Source organism: Capra hircus, chromosome 5 (genome assembly GCF_001704415.2).
Source record: "Capra hircus breed San Clemente chromosome 5, ASM170441v1, whole genome shotgun sequence".
In the NCBI taxonomy this organism is placed as follows: Eukaryota; Metazoa; Chordata; class Mammalia; order Artiodactyla; family Bovidae; genus Capra; species Capra hircus.
The window spans coordinates 82,569,709-82,594,737 of record NC_030812.1 but is presented as its reverse complement, the minus strand read 5'-3'; the positions used below and the strand labels follow the sequence as shown (position 1 = coordinate 82,594,737).

Sequence of the window (25,029 nt, the reverse complement as noted above, 5' to 3'; positions counted from 1 at the left end):
CAGTCAAGCCTAAGTAAGGTGAGCGGTCACAAGCTGTGCTTCAGATGTAATCATGCCGGTTTCAGTTATTAAAAAACCAACAAAAAGACGAGTGTCTGGAGAATCAAAAGGGACACTTTATCTTCGAGATGCTTCCTTGCGTCTCATTCATCATCTATCCTCATACCATCTCCCTCCAAACTGAAAGCCCTTCCTGAGCTGTGAGCTTGTGTCACCACAAGTCTGAACCGAAGACCGAATTTTGTCCGGTGACTAGAGTAACCGCATGCCATAGAAAAGAGGTGGAACAGTGAAAACGACACATACATGTGCGTTTCCAAATAAAAACACCGCTCTCCTTCCTCGACGATGTGCTCTATTCTAAGGTAGATGTGTGTAGGGGCTGGAGTTGGGTGGGGGAGCGGTTTTCTGAATCTGAGCCCAGCTCTTTCTAAACTTGGTTACTCACGTCTGATTCATTCGCTGTGTTTTTCGTCTCCTGTCTCTGTCATTGCCTGCTGCTGAGAAGGGGGTCGCTGAATCACTGCCACTCCAGATGAAAAGCAATTCAGACCGTCAGTCCTGGGGGGATGGAAGGGCCCTTTTTTTCTTTCTTTTTTTTTTTTTTAACAGAGTCTGCAGAAAAAGCCTCCTACTTTCCGGGGTGACCGAGGAGGGCAGTTTTACAAGTCTCACCCCCGGGCGATGGAAGATTTTGCTCCGTGAGAGTCAGCGAGGCACCGTGTCTGGCTCTCGGGTCCACCGGGCCTCGGTGGGCGGGGGTGCGTCGCGGGCCGGGTGGCTCCGGGGCCGCGCCGGCGAAGGGGGCGGGGGCCCGAGCGGCCGGGCCGCGCTCCCCGCCGCTTTAAAAGATCCCACAATGCAGCGCTGGCGTCCCAGTTCCGTTACAATGTCTCTCCCGGCGCCGGCGAACCGGCGAGGCGCGGGAGGGGGAGCCGGGGAGCGGCGGCTGTAACCCGAGCGCCCGGCCGAGGGGGGCACCCCCGCGCCGCCGCTCTCGCGGGCTCAGCCCGCGGCCCGGCTAAGGGGCGGAGCCGCCTGCCGCTCGGCCCGGCCCGGCCCCCAGCCCGGCCCCCCGCCCAGAGGCACCGGCCGCGGGAGCGAGCCGGCCGCCGAGTCCGCCGCCAGCGCTCGTCCGGCACCCCTCACCGCGCCCGGCGCCCAGCTGCTCGCCGATCCTCACCGGCCCGCCCGCTCGCGGCCATCTGCGCGGCGCTGGGAGCAGCTCCCGCCGGCGGCGCCGCGGCTGCCCGCGCGCTCGCACACCCCGGCACCCCCGCCCGGGGCGTCCGCGCTCACCTAGCGCCGGCCCGGAGGTGCGCGGACAGGGCGCGCCGCGGAGCCGGGGCCTCCCGCCGGTGCGGGGCGCGCGGCCGGCGGAGCGCCGGGGACCGAGGCGCGCGGGGCTGCGCCGCCGGGGACCGGCGCTGGGCGGCCGCTGGGCTCCGGCCGCCGCCGCGTCCCCAGCGCCCCAGCCGGGCCCGCGGGGCGGCCTGCGGGGGCGGCGCAGTTGCGAAACTGAGTAAGTATTAACTTTACTGGGCGGCCGCGATCTCTGGGCAGCGTCCGGGGACCCCTCCCTCCTCCTCCCGGAGCCTTTGGGCTCTCCCTTCCCCGCCCCTCTCTCTGCACCTCGGGTTTCCTCGCCCGGTCAGCTCCAGCCCCGCCGCCGCCGCGGGCTCCGGCTTCCTCCGGTTCACCTTTTGCCTGCTGTCTCCCCCTTTGCGCGTTCACCCCGCCGCAGACCCGCGCCTTGACCAAGACATCGAGGTTGTTCCCAGCCTCTCTGTTTCCTCCCAGTGTCCTTGGCCGGGGAGTTTAGAGGCCACTTTTGTTGGGAAGGGAAACGTATGACTGGCTTCTTTAATATTTTTCTCTCTGAATGGAAATCGGATGCTCGCTTGCCCAGCGTCGGCTTGGTGAAAGCTTATTTCTTTCCTCTGAAACGATGATTGGTTTACAGGTTTTTAAATGTTGTTTGAACAATTAACCATCCTGTTCCTATTCCCGCTTGCCGCCAATCCGTCTGGGGAGGGGAGTCCAGATGAGGGGACTTTCAAAGTAATTCCGTTTTTCAACTAGAAACTTTGAGAGGATTCGTCGCGGAAAGCTTAGTAAGATTGAACCTGAAGGGACGTGAGCTTTGAATGTGAGGTCCACGGGTGGCACAGTGTCTTACAACCCGAGTACCTGGACTTCTAATCGAGTGTTGCGTTGTTATTTTAGCATCCTAGAGCCGCCTGGGGTTGCTAGACCACTACTTTCTCAGCATCAAACGGCATCTTGAGCAGTGCAAGCGTCGGATGTGATTGTCCACTGAGCTTTAGGCATTCAGACGGGAAGTAGATGCAGGGCACGTTTCATAGCTGACTTAAACCCGTCAGGTTAGCGCAGTCAATACATGGACGCATTGCATTTTTTGTTTTTGGTTTTAATCCTCCAGCCTGGTGACAGCGAGGACGAACATTTATGAGTTTTCTAGTATAATGTGGCTCAGCAGTTCTTCGTTAGATCTGTTTTGTCCGCAGGAAGCCCCTTTAAATGTGTATAGATCTCTAATTTTGTGTCGATTGGGTTAACCACCCATTCTGGTAGGAGACCCCAGGTAGTCTTTTATTTTTGCTTTTTATTTTCTTTTTTCTTAAGTCTTTCATGTCTGGTCTGCCAGGAGTTGGCAGTCATGTTGTGAAGGAACAGAAAAATGGGAAGCTTTCTTGATGGATTTTCAGCATCCCAACCTTTGCTTGGGTGAGGCAGCAGTGAATGCCAGCAAGCCCTCTGCGGGGAAGCTCTCAATGGACCCGGAAATCGAGAGGCAGGACAGAGAAGAGCTCTGTAGTTTTGGAGGGTGGTCTATGTGAGATGTTATCTTCTCTCCGGCATATTAATTGGACTTTTAATCCTGTTTATCCCCATGGGGAACTGTCCCCAAACCATAAACATTACCTATGACCATCCCCCATTTAAAGAAGACCAAATATGATTTGATGGTCATTCTTTTGAAGGATCAAACCCAACAAAAATAAAATTTGTAATATAGATGGTAAAAACCTTCCAAAAATCTCCCCTTCCTCATTTTCTCTCCTTTTAAGAGTCTCAAAGTGGTGCTCTCAATAAGAGACACAGTTGGCAGTAATGCCTTGAATTCTTTCCAGGTTCATCGATGATGCCTAATTTGGGGGCTTCAGTAGCTAAAGGGGACATCTGAGAGGGAGGAAATCGTGAGACTGTGCAGGGAGGAAAGGCATTTTAGTTTGCTGAAGTGTCAGCATGCTGCAGGGAAAAGCAGTTAAAAAGAAGGGAGAATGTTTAGATTGCTTTTAGGGTGCGTGTTTCCTGAATTTGGCATTTGTAAATTGCAGATTTTAGACTATAAGGTTGTGGTATCATTTCTTTTTGCCTAAAATTTTATTTTTATTAAGGTTTCCATTTTTAATGTGAATCTCAATGCTTGGCCTTTGTAGCCTCTACTGGGTGGCTTGTGTTAATTTTTGACTTGAATGCCTTGGCCATTTTGAGCTGTGATAAGGGTTTGAGAATTTCTTACTCATTAATTGGTCTATCTTATGTTGATATAGGTAATGACTTGAGAGTAAAAATATTGTTCGTCATTGAACATTACTGCTCTTTTCATTATGGTTGATTCCTGGAATAATGACTTTGCTTGTTTATTGTACGGCATTAAGGTCCCAGATATCTTGCTAGTGTTTAAAACATTGCAAAAATCTTTTGCAGGTGGAAATGGAGCGAGGATGAGAGTGAGACAGGAAAGCATTGTGCAGCATAACTCTTAGGATATGGATTTTAAAACTAACGTATCACCTGTTTACTTTCTTTGTATGCTAGCTTGCTCCAGCCCTAAATAGACTTCAAAATTCAGAGTGCAGAGGTAGTTTCCAAGAGCTCTCTATAGTGGAAAGAATGCTTATCCCATAGCCAGCCAGCCAGACTCAGGTGGTAAGTGTAACTTTGTTACTCCAGCTGAATGAGCTTGGTGGAGCTGGTTCCACATCTGTGAGCTACAGTTTGCTTTCTGTAAAGTGGGGATATCATTAGTAAAAGTGATGCCCTACACATCTTAGCCAATAAATGGCAGCATCTGCAACTTCTCAAAAACCAAGCTCAGGATTAATCCACTTTTCCTCCTCTGTTCCTCCTCTGTTTTTCATCTCGTCTACCTAATGAGTGGCTCAGGCTGGAGTCGTCTTCCACTAGGTCTTTTGTTCTGTCACCCCCACCTAGCCAGTTTGTCACAAAGTCCTGTCTACTTTTTCTGGCATAATCTCTTTGAAACCTGATTTCAGTCTCCACTGGGCTCCCATCTTAGTTCAAGCCACCATCCTCATTCCCCACTGCAGAGACTTGCTGCTCACGCTCTGCCCTCCTTCCAGCCCTTCTTCCCACCAGCAGCCAGAAAGGGAAAAAAGAAGTCACTTGCTGTTTAAAGTCTTCAGAGCTCTTCTTCTTGGGATGAAATATAAAATCTACAAGGTCCTGTGTGGTTTGGCAGCGTCCCCCATCATCATCTGTGGTCAGCCACAGGATCCAACTCTATAGCCAGCTCAGTCAGCTAGGGCTACTGCTGGTGGTCTGTTTTAGGATCACCCCCTCGAGGAATTTCTCATCCTCTATGCTGGTTCTGATATCCTCTATAAAGGTCTTCTCTGAGAAGGCCACTCTTAAAGTCATGCAACTTAGAACCCCTTTATTGTCTCCCTCATAGAGTTAGCTTTTCCTTCTTAATGCTTACCACAATTTATAATTATTATGTGTCTCATGTTTCTCTCATGCCTTTGAGAGCAGAAATAATGCCTGGTTTATTCACTAGTCTATAGATACCAGTGCTTCTTATGTGTATAGTAAATGTTTAATAACTATTATTGTAATGAGTAAGATAGTAATACAAGTTGTGATTTGTATATTGACTGCCTTCTTTATCAGTGTTAAACCTGCTTCTAACACAAAAGCCAGGCTTGGTTATCTCCTACATTCCTTCTTTGCTGGTTTTATGTATACCATGAAATAACCTTTGCACATATCAGGTAAAATGAATACATTGAGGCTCTATGGAAAATTCACAAATAAACTGAGACACCTTTTAATTAGTGTTACTCTTGTGATTTTTTGTAGATAATCCTTTTTTCTAAGTACGTCATTAAAGGGATTAGGGGTTTTTTTTCTTTCAGTAATCCTGTGCTGATGAAAAAAACCTTACCATGTCATATTACTTTGCATGTCATGTGATAACATGTTAGTCAGCAGCTGTGGATTACACAGTGATTGAATTCAAAGGAAGGAAGGACAAATTGGTAGAAAAAGGAGAGTTATAGACCTGAAGATGCCCAATACTGTCCAGGTGTTGCTGTAACTTGTATAAATAACTAGGTATCGCTTGGCCATTTAGTTAAGGTAGAGAGGTAGTTGCTTAAAAATGGGAGCCACCTAGAGGTATGGAAGTTCTTTTTCCCCTCTCTCTGAAACATTCCTTATTCTAGCCAAAAAAGACTCATGACTTTCCAAGGCCAAGGAAGGCTTAAAGCTTTGAGTGTTTTTGTCATGTGGTTGCTCTTTACAAAATATTCACTTGATGCACTATGACTCTGAAGTATGTATGTCTTTATTAATGTTTCTGGCCTCTACTTCTTGCATAATCATCCACATGTTCTTTTGACTTTAGTTTTTTAGGACTTTGATTTCCTTTTAGAACTTACCCCTCACACCCTCAGCGTGCAGTAATTCCAGTTCTTTCCCAATGTTGTATCTGGTAGGTCACCAAGTGTACAGGGAACTTAGAAGTTGATTGTAGGATTTATTTCTTTGCACTCAACCTCTAGTTTTCCCTTAAATGTCCTGTATCTTTGACCCTGAGTTTTTGCCACCTAAAAGTTGGATGGCTTCAGGTGGCGAGAGTAGAACAAGGGAGATGAAAGCATTTTGAGCCTCTTGTTATGTGCCAAGCTCTGGGCTAGGTGCTCTTATGGAAGAGAAGTGGGTAGTTTACCTGGTTAACATCATGAAAAGATATCTTCAGCTTTTCATACATGGGCTTCACTCAAGGAGATTGTTCTTGTCATTCCCTCATTTTCCCATCTTTTATTTTCTAGTCAGGAAGCCATGACAAGTAGAAATGCCCTCTCTAGCCAGACCCTCTTCCTCACCTTGATCCTTATTTAAACCTGCTTTTCCTTGTGTAAAAATACTGGGAGGGGGACTGAAGAGGGGTGCACGGTGTGACATGCCTTTGTGGGAAGGCTCTGTGCCCCAGGATGCTCGCACCCTGGGGGTGTGTGTATGTGTGTTGTGTGCACACACTCAATCATGTCTGAGTCTTTGCGACCCCATGGGTTGGTAGCCTGCCAGGCTCCTCTGTCCATGAGATTTTTCAGGCAAGAATACCGGAGGGGGTTGGCATTCCCTTCCTCAGGGGATCTTCCTGACTCAGGGATCGAACCTGTGAATCCTGCATTAGCAGAAGATTCTTTACCATTCACACCAACTGACCTCCAGCCACCCTGTGCTGGAGAAGAAAGTTACTGTTGAAGCCCTTGTGTATACATGTTTACTGGCTACTCTGCATGACCTTGGAGCCCAGAAAAGGTCATGCAGAGTAGCCAGTAAACATGACTTTATTTTTCTGGGCTCCAAAATCACTGCAGATGGTGACTGCAGCAATGAAATTAAAAGACGCTTACTCCTTGGAAGGAAAGTTATGACCAACCTAGACAGCATATTAAAAAGCAGAGAGATTACTTTGCCAACAAAGGTCCATCTAGTCAAGGCTGTGTTTTTGCAGTGGTCAGGTATGGATGTGAGAGTTGGACTGTGAAGAAAGCTGAGTGCTGAAGAATTGATGCTTTTGAAGTGTGGTGTTGGAGAAGACTCTTGAGAGTCCCTTGGACTGCAAGGAGATCCAACCAGTCCATTCTGAAGGAGATCAGTCCTGGGTGTTCATTGGAAGGACTAATGTTGAAGCTGAAACTCCAGTACTTTGGCCACCTCATGCAAAGAGTTGACTCATTGGAAAAGACCCTGATGCTGGGAGGGACTGGGGGCAGGAGGAGAAGGGGCCGACAGAGGATGAGATGGCTGGATGGCATCACCGACTCAATGGGCATGGGTTTGGGTAGACTCCAGGAGTTGGTGATGTACAGGGAGGCCTGGCGTGCTGCGGTTTACGGGGTCTCAAAGAGTTGGACACGACTGAGTGACTGGACTGAACTGAACTGAACTGAACTACATGACCTTGAAGTTGCCAAAAGCGTTTTAGCACCAATAGCATTTATTACCTATTTATTTCACAGCTTTGCTATAGGATTTAGAAGACTTATTTTTGGCAATTTTATTTATTTATTTTTTTTTGGTCACATTCAGATATATCACAGATCTCGGTACATTTAACTCCAGTGCTGTCCAAGTTTTATGCATGAAGAAAGGCATTTTCTCATTCAGAAGTATATGTTTTATTCTTTGTTTTGATAAGAAATCAGATAAAAATACAGGTTTTAACAAGAGAGTTTTGATAGTTTTCCACGAGGTTTTATTTATGTGGGCAATGTATTTTGTCACTCTTATTTACCATCATTGGCTTCTGAGTGCTAAATCATGTTCATCTTTTAATAATAGTAATTTTCACATTGGAAAATCGAAAATAAGATTACATTATTCTTCTAGATATAAGTTTATACATTGAAAAAGTTAGGGGGACTTCCCTGATGGGCGTGGTTAGTGCACCTTCCAATACATAAGGGTTTGATCCGTGGTCGGGGAGCTAAGTAAGATGCCATAGGGCAGCTTCTCGTGTTATATTCTCCTGAGTAATGACATGCAGTGCATACTGGAAAGAGTACCGCTTCAGTTAAAAGCCAGGCTGGACCTGGGTAGCCCTAGAAAAGTTATGATACTGGCCCAGCCTCATGCCCCCCAGTCTTCAAATGGGGCTACTGATTTGCCACTCAGGGCTGGTTTGGAATAAGAGAGATGTCTGCGTGTATGTGGAAATGAAAGTGTGTGAAGTGTCTCAGTGAGGAGTTGGTGCCTTTCCCCTCACCCAGCTCCGCTGAACTCTGTCTGAACTGGAGGTCTGGACAGGCCTCGGGGCTCTTCGGAGAGACCTAGTTCTAAGTCGTCTGCAGCCTGTCCAGATCGATGGTCAGGGAACACCTGAGTTAGAGAAAGTGTCAGTCGTCCAGGGTGGGAGGTGAAAGTTTGCCAGTTGACGTGGGCGGCCCTCCCCACCCCCACAGTCTGGAGGCAGCCATCCCCACAGCCTTCTCCATTGATAACACTTCCACTCGTTGAATGTCTTTTTCTTTTCTTTCTTTTTTTTTAAAAAAACATTTATTTATTTGTCTGTGCCAGGTCTTAGTTGTGGCATGTGGGATCTAGTTCCCTGACCTGGGATTGAACTCCGGCCCCTGTATTGGGAGCGCAGAGTCTTAGCCACTGGACCACCAGGGAAGTCCCTCGTTAAATTTCTTTCTCACTTTTCCTCAGCTCCTTATCCTCAGCCTGGAAAGAACATGCCCAAGTCTCTCTTGACTGTCCTGCTCCTTCTGTCTCCTTTCACAGCCTACTTCTTACAGGAGTTGTCTGTGCTTACTACTTCTGCTACATCACCTGCCAACTCACTCTCCAAAGATGCCATTTCTTAGAAACATTTTTTTGCCACAGGCACCAATATCCTAGTTGCCGGAATCAATGGGAGCTTTTCAATATGAAAACCCCAATACGACCAAAGTTCTCTGCAGCGTGTTTACACTATTGACCTCTCTCTCTTTGCTTCAGAACTTCTCCTTGGCTTCCTTGTCACCGCTCTTTGTTCATTCATTCAAAAATAAACTGCATGCCCTTCCATGCGTGGGGCTGTGATAGAGCACAAAACACACGGACTCCAGTTCTCATGAAAAGTGTACTCTACCAGGGGGAGTTAGATAATGAATGCATGAGTAATTGTGCACTCATTTTACAATGATGAGTGTTTTGGAGGAAAAAATATAGGAGAGTGGAGGAATTGAGAATACTAGGGTGGGAGCAGAAATGTAATCTGGTATTGGACAGGCAGGAAGTCCTTACTGAGGAGAGCACCTTTGAGTAGAGACAGTAATGAAGTGAAGGTGCCAACCCTGTAGCTGTCTGGAGGAGGACACTCTCCAGGTGGAGGGAACAGTGAGTGCAGAGACCCTGGAACAGGCACATAGGGGTGTGCCCATCAGAGTAGCCAGACCAGTCCTGCTTCCATTCTTTTTCTCTCCTTTTTATTAAGTCACCATGCTGTACATGACTTCCCTTGTAGGAGATGAAGGAAAAGAGGTAGTGGGGACCCCTGTACTAGGGCTTTATTGGCTGTGACATGGATTTTGGGTTTTACTCTTCGATAAGAAGACAGTTGACAGTCTTGAACAGAGGAATGTATGAATTGGAGAGTAACATGGAGTAGTCGGCAAGAGCATGAACTCTGGGGCTGGCTGGCTGGGTTGAAATCCCAGCCCTGCACATACTGGCTCTGCGCCCTTGGAGTAGTCCGGTAACTTCTGCGCCTCACTGGTAGAGTTGGATTAAGAATGACACCTATCTCCCAGTGTTCTGAGTATTCAGTGAGTTCATGCTTATAGAGCAGAGGATGGCAGATCGTAAACACTGTAAAGGGTTAGTCGCTCAGTCATGTCTGACTCTTTGTGACCCCGTGGATTGTATCCTCTGTCCATGGATTTCTCCGGACAAGCATACTGGAGTAGGTAGCCGTTCCCTTCTTCAGGGCATCGTCCCAAGCCAGGGATTGAACCCCCAGGTCTCTTGCATTGCAGGCAGATTATTTACCATCTGAGTCACCAGGGAAGCCCCAAACATTACAAAAGTACTTGTTAAATAAAATAGTAATGTTGAAAAGGTTCACTTTGCTGTCTTGTGAAAAGGGAAATTAAGAACAGAAGCAGGACACAACTAGAGAGTCTGTAAACTGCAACAAAAGATCCCACACAGCCAAATGAATGAGTAGATAGATAGTCTTTAAAAAAGAGTAGAAGCGGGAAGCCAAAATGTGGAAACAGCCTGAGTGCTCATCAGTAGATGAATGGATAAAGGAAATGTGGTGTCCATATTCAGTGAAATATTATTCTGCCAGGAAAAAGAAGGAGACTCCATCATTTGCCACAACATGGATGGACCTTGAGGACATTATGCTAAGTGAAATAAGTTAGAGTGAGACAAATACTATATGATCTCGATCTCACTTACGTGTGCAGGCTTTTACAATTGCACAAATAAGGGCTAGGAATGGGGGGGCATGAAATGGGTGAGGGAGTCACACAGTAGAAAAACAGTTATAAGTCCCGAGGGAAGTCATGTACAGCATGGTGACTTAATAAAAAGGAGAGAAAAAGAATGGAAGCAGGAAGAGCAGTGAGGAAATGACCATAGTAATTCACACCAGGGATGGAGTAGTAAGGTGCTAGTGGTGTAAATGGAGAGAAGGGTCACACAGTGGTGTGTTTGGACATGGGGTTGACCTGTTGGCTAGAGGGGAGGCTGAGATTTACTTTTCCTTCCATCTCTGATCTTTCAGACTAAATGTTCTTTGCTTTTTCCTCTCCTTTTTGACCAGAAGCTCCCAAACACAGGTACCATTTGGAGATACATGGGGTATCTTTTGGTTGTCACAGAGTCTAGGTTACAGGTATTTTCACCGTGTAGCGGGCAGAACCTGGGCCACATGGTGAAGACATGTCCCTTGTATTTTGTTAGTAGCCTCCTGGTTGAGAAAGGCTGCTTGAGACCTCCTTCCTACCTCCCACATCTATGATGTCTTAAAATTCAGTTATATGTGGACAGCAGGGGGCCTCTGAGCCACCTGGAATATTTTTTTCAAAATTCTGTTTGTTTCTGTACTGTGACTTGCAGACCCCTCTCCACAAAACACACAGCAGTCCCTCGGGATCAGGGACTTCTTCCTTGATGCTTGACCTGGCTTTGTGGCACCCTCATCCACCTTGTTCCTAATCTTGCCTTTCCTGTACCGCCTCATCTTGACTAATTCATCTAGTCCTGAGCACCCTTCTGGATAGCTCAGGAAATCGTTTCCATTTCTCCATCATTCACTACCCTAATTTAGCATCTCTCATTTGGATTGCTGCCACGTCACTGGTCTCCCTGTCTGAGACCCATTTTCTGCATATCACCAGAGCTTTTGGATACATGGATCTCACTGACTTGCTGAAAACTCCACTCCGTCACTGCCTGCAGGCTTGAGTTCAGACTCTTCTGCAGCCCACAGGATCTGTGAAATCTGCCGCTGGCCTCCCACCCTGTGGCTGCCCTGCCTCCCAGCTTGGCTGCCCTCCAGCTTTCCCCTGTCATCTGGACAAGCCAGGCTCCAGCAGAACTGAATTAACACGCTGTTTCATGCACTGATGCTGAAACATCTAAACGTGCTATTTGATCTCATGAAAAAAATGGTTCAACCTTTCCCTTCCCTACCAAAATACCCTTCAACCTGGCCGACCTCTGCTCCTGAAGGAGGTGCTCGTTCCCTCAGGAGTCCGTCTTGCCTTCCTTCTCCACCACATGCGTGTATATTTCTCTCCTTCCTTTGCATTGTAATTTCAGAGGCTCTCTACTTCAAACAGCTGAGCTTCTGAGGGGCTCTTCTTAAGCTCATTTGTTCACAGGTTCAAAGTGACTAAGAAGACTCTAAGCTTGCAGTCTCCTGATCCGGTTCAAGGAGTGTAAGTTGGCTCTTTGAAGCTTTATAGCCCGCTCTGCCCTTGCTGCTGGATGTTCTGTGTGGCATCGCTTTCTGAAGTGGAGCGGCTTTGTCCATATTAAAAATCTCTTGAGGCAGGTGGCTCCTCCACTGTCTCTTTGGAGCCCTGGGGAGCCCCTTAGTAGCCCTTGGAGTACAGGGTCACTCATCACCCCCTGGTTTGCAAGAGCCTCAATGGGCTCAGCCCTGTGTGCTCAGCCTTTTTGTTCTAGGGCAATTTCCTGGCCTCCTGAACTAACATTGGGCCAACTTTCCACCTTTGGTTCTGATCATCCTGTTGTGTTCAGGATGGAGAAGCTTCTGAAGTTCTTTGGTTACTTATGACTGCTAGGTTATAATAGGTATAAGTTAACCTTTTTCACTTTCGCCCCATTCATCCTTTGCTCTTCAGGCTTCTTCCCAAATATTTTTTACGCTACTTAAGCTATTTTTATTAGCTCTCCTTTTATGTTTGTCGTATTTGCATCTATTTTTTATTAGCACTTTAAACGTGTTGTACTTTTTACATTATCAGATATGATGGGATTAGTAGTGTTTGTAAAATTACTTAAAGTATATTTTAAAGACAGCAAACATCTTTGTTCACAGACAACAGACATGAAGGCACCCACCCAGGCCAAGTCTTCAGAGCTTGGCTCTGGGGCCAGTATTTGTTCCCATCTGTACAGTTGTGATTTGAAAGCTCAGGAGGAATTGGGGTTTGTTTCATGTTACCTTTCCTACTAGACTATGGTTTCCTGAATGCAAGATCTGTATTTATGTAATGCTCCACCAACTGTAAACTTTGATAGGAGGAACTTGTTTGATTCTCACTAGATCCTTAGGACTTGGATCAACACACTAACTACTAACAACAACACTGTTAGTTGTTGGATGAATTCTAGCTAACATTTATCCCCTCAAGAGGAACCATGATAAACTGCCTCTTAAGTATTTAGCTGTGCAGACTAAACGAAGAGTTGGAATATAGCTGACTGAATCATTCATTTTATATGGATGACTGAGATGATAACTGAAATCTAGGTTTGTAGGAAAGGTTTTCTTTGGCTTCTGGAAACATTTAAACAAATAATAAGCACTTACTGTGTTTAGAAGGAAGGTTCTGTGGAGGTTGCAAGGAAGGGTAATGTGGGTCTGTAGTTTGGGGAAGCTTATTATGAACAATGAGGGTATGATAAGGGATTACATGTGGCAGAATATGCTGTAAGATAAATATTATAAATATATAAAGGAGAGCAGGAGAGTGCCTAAGTGACTGAAAGGGTAAAGGCATTCACTACAGCAGTATCTGTAATAATCAACATTGGAAACATCTCAGTGGTTGATCGCAGGGCACTGATGCAGGCACCAGAGAGACTGTCACACAGTTATTAAAAGTGTTGATGAAGCATTTCTAGTAACTGGGGTAAGTGCATATGCTTTTTGTTACTGAAATGACAGAAGATAAAGTTTTATATACAGTGTGATCATAATTTAACAGTGGAAAAAGAAGCACCAGGAAGAAAACACCAGAATATAAACACTTTGTCTGACTTCAAGCATATTACATGCATGTATGTATGTTTGTACATGTACAGTTGTGTATACATATGCATGCATATCATAAATTAAGCTTCATTGAATGTTCACACATGAACATACTCATGCAACAAGTGCCCAGATGAAGAACTAGGATGTTACCCTCATTCCCACAAACCCCCGTGTGCTCCTGACTCCTAATGGCATTCTGTAGCTCTGAGTATTTTTTGTTCCTTTTATAAATGGAATCGGACAACATGTACTCTTTAGTGTCTGGTTTCTCACACTCAGCGTTGTGTGATTCAACCACATTGTGTATGATTGTAAATTGTTTATTCTTATTATTAGGGATGACTGTCTAAAATTATTTATTCATTTACTTTTGGTTTTGCTGGTCCTCACTGCTGCGTGCGGGCTTTCAGTAGGGGCAGAGAACAGGGGCTGCTTCTTTTGCTGCAGAGCACGGGCCACTGCTGCATGTGGGCTTCCAGTAGGGGCAGAGAACAGGGGCTGCCTCTCCTGCTGCAGAGCACGGGCCACTGCTGCGTGTGGGCTTCCAGTAGGGGCAGAGAACAGGGGCTGCCTCTCCTGCTGCAGAGCACGGGCCACTGCTGCGTGTGGGCTTCCAGTAGGGGCAGAGAACAGGGGCTGCCTCTCTTGTTGCAGGGCACGGGCTCTAATGCCGGGGCTTCAGTGGCTTCCACTTGCAGGCTCTGGAGCTCAGGTTCAGTAGTTGCTCCATAGCACGGGGGACCTTCCCGGCTCAGGGATAGAGCCCGTGTCCCCTGCGTTAGCAGGCAGATTCTTACCCACGGTACCACCAGGGAAGTACTTTAGGGATGACTTAATCTTATGCTTTCATCTTTTTTCTGTGTTTTCCAGAATTTTCTATAATCCGCATGTATCTTACAATCAGAAAAAGCATTTTTTTTGTTTTAAAGAGCAAAGGCAATTTATTTGTAAAGCGCTTGTGTAGACTCAGTTGGTCAATTAGTTTAAACCACGGGACGTGTGAAGGAGAGTCGAGAAGGTAGGGGCAGAGAACAGGGGCTGTCCTGAAACATGTGGAACAGTACAATGTGAACTCAGCGTTAGGAGACCCAGATTCTGTTTTGTCATTTAGTGATCATGGGACTGTGGACACATCCTTGAATTCCTTAATTCCTTTAACCCTCAGTTTGCTCATCTATCAGTCATCTGGGTGTGATGATATCTTCCTTAGAAACCTGGCATGGGGATTAAACTGAGATAACAATGATGAGTCTGTGAAGTGGTCTGCCAGATGGTGAGGTCCTTCATTTAAAATTTGGAGTTAGCCACAGACTTTGTGTGCCCAATGCAGGGGCCCCAGGTTCAACCCCTGGTCAGGGAATTGGATCCCATATGCCGCAGCTAAAGATTCTGCATGCCACAACTAAGACTCAGTGCAGCCCGATAAACACATAAACATTAAAAATAAATGGGTGAAATTTGGAGTTAGAAAGGGCAGATGCTTGGGGAGGGAACTCCTGTCCAGTTGCCATTCGTTTTCTCTATGAAGTGAGGTGGGGGTTATTCGCAAGTGAAAGTACATAGCTTTGAGGTGGGGGTCTGAGCACAGCAGAGAAGCTTTGGGGTGGGCAGTGCAAGTCCTCAGTGAGCTGGGCATTCCAGGGAAAGTAGAGGGAGGGTTCAGCCTTGTTGAGAGCCCAGCTATGGTGGGAGCATAAATGTGCAGGCAGTGTATGAGTTTTTCTTCTAGAAGCTCCATTTATGTTTTACTTGACCTAATATTCAACCAATTCTTCCTGACCATACACGTGGTGGAGGTAGAAAAGGGAAGGCGGGAGAAAGCCACCTGGCACATAAGAGGGGCCATGACCAATCCACAAAGAGAGCACTGTCTGATTATGATGTGAATCCCATAAAGACCACAGTGGTTCGGACTGCAGGTTATCTTTCTCCATGGTATTTGCATTAAAAGGGAAAGCTAGGATTTTAGTCTCGCCCACGACACAGGCAGGGAACTTCTATTAATATGGGTGTGCCTCAGGAATATTGCGGGTTTAGTTCCAGACCACTGCAGTAAAGCAAAGTCATATGAATTTTTTGGTTTTCCAGTGCATTTAAGGTTGTGTTTACACTATACCATAGTCTATAAGTATGCAATAGCATATGTCTAAAGTGACAAATGTACATAATTTTAAAATATTTTATTGCTAAAACGTTAAGAATCACATGCACCCTCAACAAGTCTTGTCTGTTTGCTAGTAGAGGGTCTAACTTCATTGTTGATGGCTGCTGACTGATCAGTGTGATGATTATTGAGGTTAAGGTGGCTGTGGCAATTTCTTAAAATAAGACGACAGTAGAGTTTGCTTCATTCATTGACTGTTCCTTTCACAAATGAATTTCCTGTAACATGCAGTGCTGTTTGCTAGCATTTTACCCACAGCAGAGCTTTCACAACTGGGGTCATTCCTCTCAAACCCTGCCACTGCTTTGTCAACCAAGTTGATATACTAATCTAAATCCTTTGTTGTCATTTCAGCAGTCTTCCCCAGGAGTAGATTGAGATTTAATTTCAAGAAGCCACTTCCTTTGCTTGTCCTTAAGGAGCAACTTCTCACCCATTCAAGTTTGGTCATGAGATTGCAACAGTTCAGTTACAGCTTGGGTTGATTCCCTGATGGCTCAGACGGTAAAGTGTCTGTCTACAGTGCGGGAGACCCGGGTTCGAGCCCTGGGTTGGGAAGATCCCCTGGAGAAGGAAATGGCAATCCACTCCAGGACTGTTGCCTGGAAAATCCTATGGACAGAGGAGCCTGGTAGACTCCAGTCCATGGGGTCGCAAAGAGTCGGACACGACTGAGTGGCTTCACTTTCTTTGGGCTCCACTTCTAATTTTAGTTCTCTTGCTGTTTCTACCACATCTGCAGTTATTTCCTCCACTGGAATTTTGAATCCCTCAGTCATTTATGAGGATTGGAACCAACTGCTTCCAGACTCCTGTTTTGAATGGATGTTTTGACCTCTTCCCAGGAATCATGAATGTTCGTAATGGCATCGAGAATTGTGATTCCTTTCCAGAAGGTTTTCAGTTTATTTTTCCCAGTTTCACCAGAGAAATCACTACCTGTGGGTGCCATAACCATATGAAATGTATTTCTTAAATCATAGGACTTGAAAACCAGAATTAGTCTTTGATCCATGGGCTGCAGAATGGATGTTGTGTTAGCAGTCTTGAAAATAACATTACTCTCATTACACATCTTCATCAGAGGTCTTCGGTGACCATGTGCACTATCAGTGAATACTAATATTTTTAAAGTAATCTTCTCTGCCCCCCGAGCTCAAGAATAGGCTGAAAATATTTAGCACACCATGTTGTAAACAGATGTGCTATCGTCCAAGCTTTGTTGTTCCCTTTATAGAACATAGGCAGAGTGGATTTAGTGTTAATTCTGAAGGGTCCTAGGATTTTCACAACGCTAAAGAGCACTGGCTTCAGTATAAAGTCACCAGCTGCATTAGCCCCTAACAAAATAGTCAGCTTGTCCTTCAAAGCTTTGAAGCCAGGCATTGACTTCTCCTCTCTAGCTATGAAATTCCTAGGTAGTATCTGTCTCTAACAGAAGGCTGCTTCAGCCACACTGAAAATCTGCTGTTTAGTGTACTCATTTTCATGAATTATCTGAGCTAGATCTTCTGGATTACTTGCTGCAGCTTCTGCATCAGCGCTTGCTGCTTCACCTTGTCCTTTCATGTTACAGAGACACCTTCTTTCCTTAAACCTCATGAACCAACCTCTCCTAGCTTCAAACTTTTCTTCTACAGATTCCTCACCTCTGTCGGCCTTTACTGAATTGAAGCGAGTGAGGGCCTTCACCTGGAATAGGCTTTGATTTAAGGGAATGTTGTGGCTGGTTTGATCTTCTAAGCAGACTGTTAAAACTTCATATCGGCAATAAGGCTGTTTCACTTTCTTATTTCTCTGTTCACTGGAGTAGCACGTTTAATTTCGTTCAAGAACTTTTCCTTTGCATTCACAACTTGGCTTACTCTTTGGCCCAAGAGGCCTAGTTTTTGACCTGCCTCTGCTTTCAACATGCCTTCTTTACTGAGCTTAATCATTTCCAACTTTGGATTTAAAGTGAGAGACATGCAGTTCTTCCTTTCCTATAAACACTTCAGGGCCACTGTATAGTTATTAACTGGCTTGATTTTAATATTGTTGTGTCTCAGGAAATAGGGAGGGCCAGGGAGAGAGAGGAGGAGGGCATGGCAGCCCACCCCAGTATTCTTGCCTGGAGAATCCCCATTGAGAGAGGAGCCTGGAGGGCTACAGTCCATAGCGTCGCACAAAGTCAGACACGACTGAGCAACTTAGCACGCACTCAAGGAGAGAGAGAAAAACGGGAAAGGCCAGTGGGTGGAGCAGTCAGAACACACACATTTAGCGGTTAGGTTCTCCTAAGAGCAGGGTTCACGGTGCCACTAAGTAGTAACATCAGAGATCACTAGTCATAGATCACTGTGGCAAGTATAATGGTGAAAATGTTTGAAATATTGTGAGAAATACATAAAAATGACATAGAAACAATTCTGTGGAAAATGCTGTTGGAAAAATGGTGCCCATAGGCTTACTCAACACAGGATTGCCCCATGACTTCAATTTGTGAAAAATGCACTATCTCTGTAGCTCAGTGAAGCGAAGGGCAAGAAGATGAAGTGTGCCGTATTATGTTTTCCAGCTCTGCTGCTGCTGCTAAGTCGCTTCCATCATGTCCGACTCTGTGCGACCCCATAGACGGCAGCCCACCAGGCTCCCCCGTCCCTGGGATTCTCCAGGCAAGAACACTAGAGTGGGTTGCAATGCCTTCTCCAATGGGTGAAAGTGAAGTCTCTCAGTCATGTCCAACTATTAGCCACCCCATGGACTGCAGCCTACCATGCTCCTATCCGTGGGATTTTCCAGACAAGAGTACTAGAGTGGGTTGCCATTGCCTTCTCCTTTCTAGCTCTGAGAGTCCTCAAATTACTAACGATTTTAATTATTTGAGATCTTTTCAAATAGAATAGGGCTTCAAAGGCCAGCCTGGAACCCTGTTCACGGGTAGTATTGTTTCTGTGGGCACGTGCTAAGTCACTTCAGTCGTATCCGATTCTTTGCAACACTATGGACAGTAGCTCGCCAGGCTCCTCTGTCCATGCGATTCTCCAGGCAAGAATACTGAAGTGGGTTGCCATGCCCTCCTTTAGGGGATCTTACGACCCAGGGATGGAACCTGCACCTCTGACATCTCCTGCATTGTCAGGCGGGTTCTTTACCATAAGCACCACCTGGGATTTCTATAGGAGTGGTACTCGGGTCTGGTAAAAACTGCTAGGGATGCAATCTAGCTTGTCAGCCTCTTCCAAGGAAAGCAGTGGCTGAGCAGATCACCCTGAACGCATTGTAGAGCTTAGGGGGGTGTGTGTGTGTCTGTGTGTGTGTCTGTGTCTGTGTGTGTACATGCTTGCATGCGTGCACACACACTCAGTCATTCAGTCCTGTCTGTTTGCGACCCTACAGACTATAGTTTGCCATGTGCCCCTGTCCATGTCATTTCCCAGGCAAGAATAATGGAGTGGGCTGCCATTTCCTTCTCCAGGGCATCTTCCCAACCCAGGGATCAAACCCAGGTCTCCCATTTTGGCAGGCAGATTCTTTGCCACTGTCCCACCTAGTAAACAGGGAAGATTAGCTATTTGTAGGTAAACAAGGTTTAGTTCAATTCAGTTCAGTCACTCATTTGTGTCCGACGCTTTGCGACCCCATGGACTGCAGCATGCCAGGCCTCCCTGTCCATCACCAACTCCCAGAGTCTACTCAAACTCATGTCCATTGAGTCGGTAATGCCATCCAACCATCGCATCCTCTGTCATCCCCTTCTCCTCCCGCCTTCAATCTTTCCCAGCATCAGGGTCTTTTCAAATGAGTCAGTTTTTTGCATCAGGTGGCCAAAGTATTGCAGTTTCAGCTTCAGCATCAGTCCTTACAGTGAATATAAGCAAGGTTGGTAGTTTGTAAAGCACCTTTACTCATTGTTGATCCCTTCAGACAGCATCTGTTGAGGGCCTGTGGGCTGGATATGCAGAAGTGAAAAAGAACCAGTCTTATCTTTGAGCTCCTCTTTATCTGGGCTGAGCCTTTGAAGAAGTCATTTTTGGAATGTGATAATAATCAAGTGGAGATGTGGGATCCTGGGGGAGGGGTTGGAAGTGAGTACTGCTGGAAAGGTGGTCCTTAGTCTGTCTGAGGAACTCAGGGGGAGGTTTAAAAGGAAAGTTCACTCTCTGAGTGAACTGAGACTTGAGGATGAAAAGGCTCTTTCTCCCGTGTGTCTTCCATACAGATAAAATAGCAGGCACAAAGGGACAGTGTGGGAGGGAGATCGTGGCCTACTGGAGAACTGCAGCTAGTTGTGGTGTCACTAAGGTTAGATGGGCATCGTGGAGTGGGGAATGGCAGGAGCTCAGCATAGGAGTCATCCATCCTCCCCGGGGGAAGGGATATCACCTTGCCCTGAAGTTTGTTTAGTTTTTTGTTGATGACAGTGTTAGTTATGAGAAACACAATTTTTCCAACTCTGTCCTGCATTAAGAGTTCTGCCTCTTCCGATTTTACATTGGGAAATGTTGAGATTGTTTCAGAATTAGCCAGGATTCTGTGCCTTCAAGTTCAGTGTACTGAGGTCACCTTTTATTCAGCCGACAAACATTCATGAAGCATATGTGAAGTCCAAGGAATTCTCTTTGCTGTGGATGGTAATACAGAGGCAGGAAATGGCTTCTGCCTTTCAGGAAGCTTACAGTTAACAAAGCAAACTTGAACTTTCAAAAGCCTCCTTATGGAAATAAAGATAATAGCAAAAGCAAAGAGGAAGGGCTTGTTCCTTACAACCATGGAAAGCAGAGAAATCTATTTAGAAGACAGTTCGCTCTGATCGTGGACTGAAGGACCAAAAGAAATGTGACAGGTGTACAGTGGTGTGAAGGTGGGCCCAGGGCTGGAAAGAGGAGCTTGGTGGAGGCCAGCCCAGGATCGTAGGTATGTAGAGTATACCCTAGAGACGTAGCACAGTGTCTGGAGTCACTCAGTCTGGGGGTGTTGTTGGGAGTAAAGAGAAACAAGGCTGAAAATGTGGCTGAGCCCCGACAGTATCTTACCTGCTGCACTGAGGAATTTGGACTTTATTGCAAGCTTTTTGAACAAGTTTTGTATGGGTCTTCTCTCCATCCCAGGCCACCACTGTCTCTAGTCTCCTATCTGCTGTGTTGAAAACAGTACACCTTGGGATTTCCCTGATGGTCCAGTGGTTAAGACTCCCGGGGCTTCCGCTACAGAGGAAAGAGAAGTGAAAGTGTTAGCCGCTAAGCTGTGTCGACTTTCTGCCAGGCTCCTCTATCCATGGGATTTTCCAGGCAAGAATACTGGAATGGATTGCCAAGCCCTCCTCCAAGGGATCTTCCCAACCCAGGGATCGAACCCAGGTCTCCCATATCATAGGCATATTCTTTACTGTCTGAGCCACCAGGGAAGCCCCCCACTACAGGGGACATGGATTCAATCACTGGTGAGGGAACTAAGATCCCACATGCTGCAGGCTATGGCCAAAAGAGAAAAAGAAAAAGAAAACCCAGTTCACCTTATCCTGACACTACATGACAGGGACTGTCCTGGTTTTGCACAGATTACCAGGAAAGTTGTGATTTTTGGTTAGAATCTGAAGGATGTTTCCCTGGTTGAAGCTTAATCCCTCAGTGTTGATTCTCCTCACTTTAGATTTTTTTCAGAACACAATTCAGTTTTTCTGTTTTTCTCACCCATGACACACTTGTCAGTCCCTTTAAGGGTCTTGGATCTGGCAGTCATGTGTCTCTTGGGGGATGTGATCTGCATCTCCCCTGTGAGTGTGGCCTGTTTTCCTCTCTTTTAAATAAAAAATTTATTTATTTATTCTTGGCTGCGCTGGGTCTTCGTTTCGGCGCAGGCTTTCTCTAGTTGCTGCAAGCAGAGGCTCCTCTTCGTTGTGGTGTGTGGGCTTCTCATTGCAGTGGCTGATCTGGGGCACTAGGCAAGGCTCTGTGGTTGTGGTGCACAGGCTTCGTTGTTCCACGGCATGTGGAATCTTCCCGGACCAGGGATTGATGCTGTGTCTCCTGCACTGGCAGCGGATTCTTATCCACTGTACCACCAGGGAAGTCCCACAGTTCGGTTTTTCAACCATTTTTGTGTTCATATTGACTGTTAACAGTTACTGGAAATAGATCAGGTAATTTACAGTCAGATAAGTCCCTTCCAAAAGCCTAAATGAGTAGCCCAAGATGGTTCAGCTAGGAGAATTTGAGGACGGATTAGAAATAGCAACGTCAGGACCCTCTTTGGTCCAGGGTTCCTTCCATGAAGTCCTTATGCCATGGCCTTCCATTCCACTGATTCTGACTGCTGATAAATGCATGCCTGCCCTGTTATGACGTCGACAAGATGTTTGCATGGGTTCCTCCCCGTTGGGTGTGACTTAAGTATTTTGAAATGGCTGAGATTATGGGTTACATCCATAATCATCACACAGACAGAAATTGACTGGCTTATATGGGAGTTTGCCCATAGCCATCTTTTTTTTTTTTTCTCTCTCTAAGGAACAGCCTAACTTCGTAGCAAGCATTTGTCATTCAGCTGATAATTTTTTTTCTGGAAATAATCAACGCAAATCATTGGAATTTTTATTCTTAACCTCATACATTTAGCAGGAAATTTTTTTTTCTGTCTTTCAGATATTTAGCAAGTTAAGACAGTTAAGTGTGTACTACCTTTGTGAATCATTTTTAAGCAATAGGACTTGTCCAGTTAAGTACACAACTTAAAATACTTGTAAGGAAAAAAAACTGAAAAACTTGCTCTTTAAATATGTTCTTTGATTTTGTCCAGAGCAACAGAGTTGGCCCTTTGAAAGTCACTACTGAGAACAACTAGGTTGTGAGGCAGCTATAAATAAGGGAGAAGATACTGGTTTTTATAATTAAGAACCATGGACATCGAGTTCTAACCTGTAGGATTCCTATAGAGGTGTGGTGGTGTTGACCCTGGGAGAGGCTTGGGAGGCTGTTTTACCATATTCTCTTTTAGAAGAGCAGCCCCTGGAGAATAGAAGTGAGAGGTCACATAGTGGTTGATGAGGGACTCAAATTTGCCACACTTCTCTGTTCAAATCCTCAAGCGCTCTCTGTTACCAGTAGGGCCAGGCCTCACTCCCCCACCCAACCTGGCCCTTCTTGTCTCTGAAGGAAGTGTGGGAGATGGAGGCATTTCCTCATCTGATAACAAAGGCACCCAAGAGAGAATAGATAAAAGTAAGTACTTGTTTATCAGCGCTGAGTGAATGTAATTTGATGGCATTATATTAATGACAATAAGTTTTAGGCCTGTCTCGGAAATGAAGATGGAACTCCTCCAACATACTATTTTAAAAAATAAAATAGACTCTAATCAAGTATGCAGAGGCTTCTGAGCTTCCAATAGAGAGAGCCGATCTGGAACACTTTGTAAAATTCTAAGGTCAAATCAAGTTATTTTTAAGCTCTTCAATGACTGGGGCAATGCCTAAATATAATACCCATATATATCTGGAAGCCAGACTGGCCAGCCTCTCCTGTTTAGCAAGAATACCTGCAGTGGCAGTCTTAAAACCTCTAAGCTCCCTCATTCCTATCTTTATTTATTTAATATTACATTAATTATACACTACTATGTATATAATTTGTTAATAATGATATTAATTGTGTTAATAGATAATAAATATTGTTTCACTTGCAGTCCAGAATGTTTTAGATTTTAGACAGAAACCTGCATGTGTGCGTGTATTTTGGTGGGGAGCCAATTCGAAAGCCATGGGATGAGAACCTTAAAAAACAGGCACATGGAAAAAATTCATATTCAGGAAAGAGGCAGGGCAACAGCTAGGCCAGCGTCTTTCAGTTTCAAGGTATAGTCAATAAAGTTATGAGAGTATTACACATAATGGTGGCGCCTTACAGTTTTCAGGTCAATCTCACATCTTTTAAATTATTTTATTATCACAGCAAATGTCTGTGAATGGTAGGCTTAAACATCACTCACATTCTGCATGTCAAGTTCAATCATAGAAAGACTACATCATCTAATATAACAGGTATCCAGAACATTCTTCCACAGTCACATTGGTCTTGGCCAACTTCTAGGTGTCTTTTTGAGAGAGTCAGTACATGAGGATGTCTGCGAAAGAAGCCTGAAGCAGCAGGGCTTCTCTGTTCTCTTACAACCTCACAATCAGGTTAAAAGCAAGTTTCAACTCAACTACTACACATGCAGTTGACTTGTAAGCTTTGAGCTCTGTGTCTTTAGGTGTTCTGGTACACCTTTCAAGAAATGCTTACTGAAAACAAAAAACAGCATGGCAGAGAAGGTTCTTGGTCTCTAAGTTACCATTAGAGATTTAGGCTTTACTAGTAAGATCTGCCTCTTGAGAAACCTATATGCAGGTCAGGAGGCAACAGTTAGAACTGGGCATGGAACAACAGACTGGTTCCAAATAGGAAAAAGAGTACGTCAGGGCTGTATATTGTCACCCTGCTTATTTAACTTATATGCAGAGTACATCATGAGAAATGCTGGGCTGGAAGACGCACAAGCTGGAATCAAGATTGCCAAGAGAAATATCAATAACTTCAGATATGCAGATGACACCACTCTTATGGCAGAAAGTGAAGAGGAACTAAAAAGCCTCTTGATGAAAGTGAAAGAGGAGAGTGAAAAAGTTGGCTTAAAGCTCAACATTCTGAAGATCATGGCATCTGGTCCCATCACTTCATGGAAAATAGATGGGGAAACAGTGGAAACAGTGTCAGACTTTATTTTGGGGGGCTCCAAAATCACTGCAGATGGTGATTGCAGCCATGAAATTAAAAGACACTTACTCCTTGGAAGGAAAGTTACGACCAGCCTAGATAGCATATTGAAAAGCAGAGATAATACTTTGCCAACAAAGGTCCGTCTAGTCAAGGCTATGGTTTTTCCAGTTGTCATGTATGGATGTGAGACTTGGACAGTGAAGAAAGCTGAGCGCCAAGGAATTGATGCTTTTGAACTGTGGTGTTGGAGAAGACTCTTGAGAGTCCCTTGGACTGCAAGAAGATCCAACCAGTCCATTCTAAAGGAGATCAGTCCTGGGTGTTCATTGGAAGGACTGATGCTAAAGCTGAAACCAATACTTTGGCCACCTCATGTGAAGAGTTGACTCAATGGAAAAGACCCTGATTCTGGGAGGGATTGGGGCAGGAGGAGAAGGGGACGACAGAGGATGAGATGGCTGGATGGCATCACCGACTCAATGGGCATGAGTCTGAGTGAACTCTGGGAGTTGGTGATAGACAGGGAGGCCTGGTGTGCTGTGATTCATGGGGTCGCAAAGAGTCAGACACAACTGAGCAACTGAACTGAACTGAACTGAACTGAGATGATCTTACCCTGTTCATTCAAGGGTAGAAGTGTCTCTGAAACACTTTAGCAAGCTCACTTACTAGAATTATCTAATTTCACCAATGTGATCCTGTTTCTAACACTCATCATGCTAATTAGCAAGCTGCTGATTCCACCAAAGAAAATCCACCCAGTAGGTAATGAGCTAAGTGTCCCCAAAGCATTTGTCTGTTGTAACACCCTCTCAAGTGTGGCCCCCCCAACACCTTTGGGC

The 25,029-nt window shown here is 45.5% G+C and overlaps 1 protein-coding gene across 1 annotated transcript in view; it reads left to right on the top strand.

Moving 5' to 3' along the window:
• The window catches only part of RASSF8 (Ras association domain family member 8), a 134,259-nt gene continuing 110,664 nt past the window's right edge, over positions 1,435-25,029 (top strand). The window contains exon 1 of the mRNA XM_018048384.1: positions 1,435-1,522. The gene's annotated coding sequence lies outside the window, so the exon portion shown is untranslated. The remainder of the gene's footprint in view (positions 1,523-25,029) is intronic.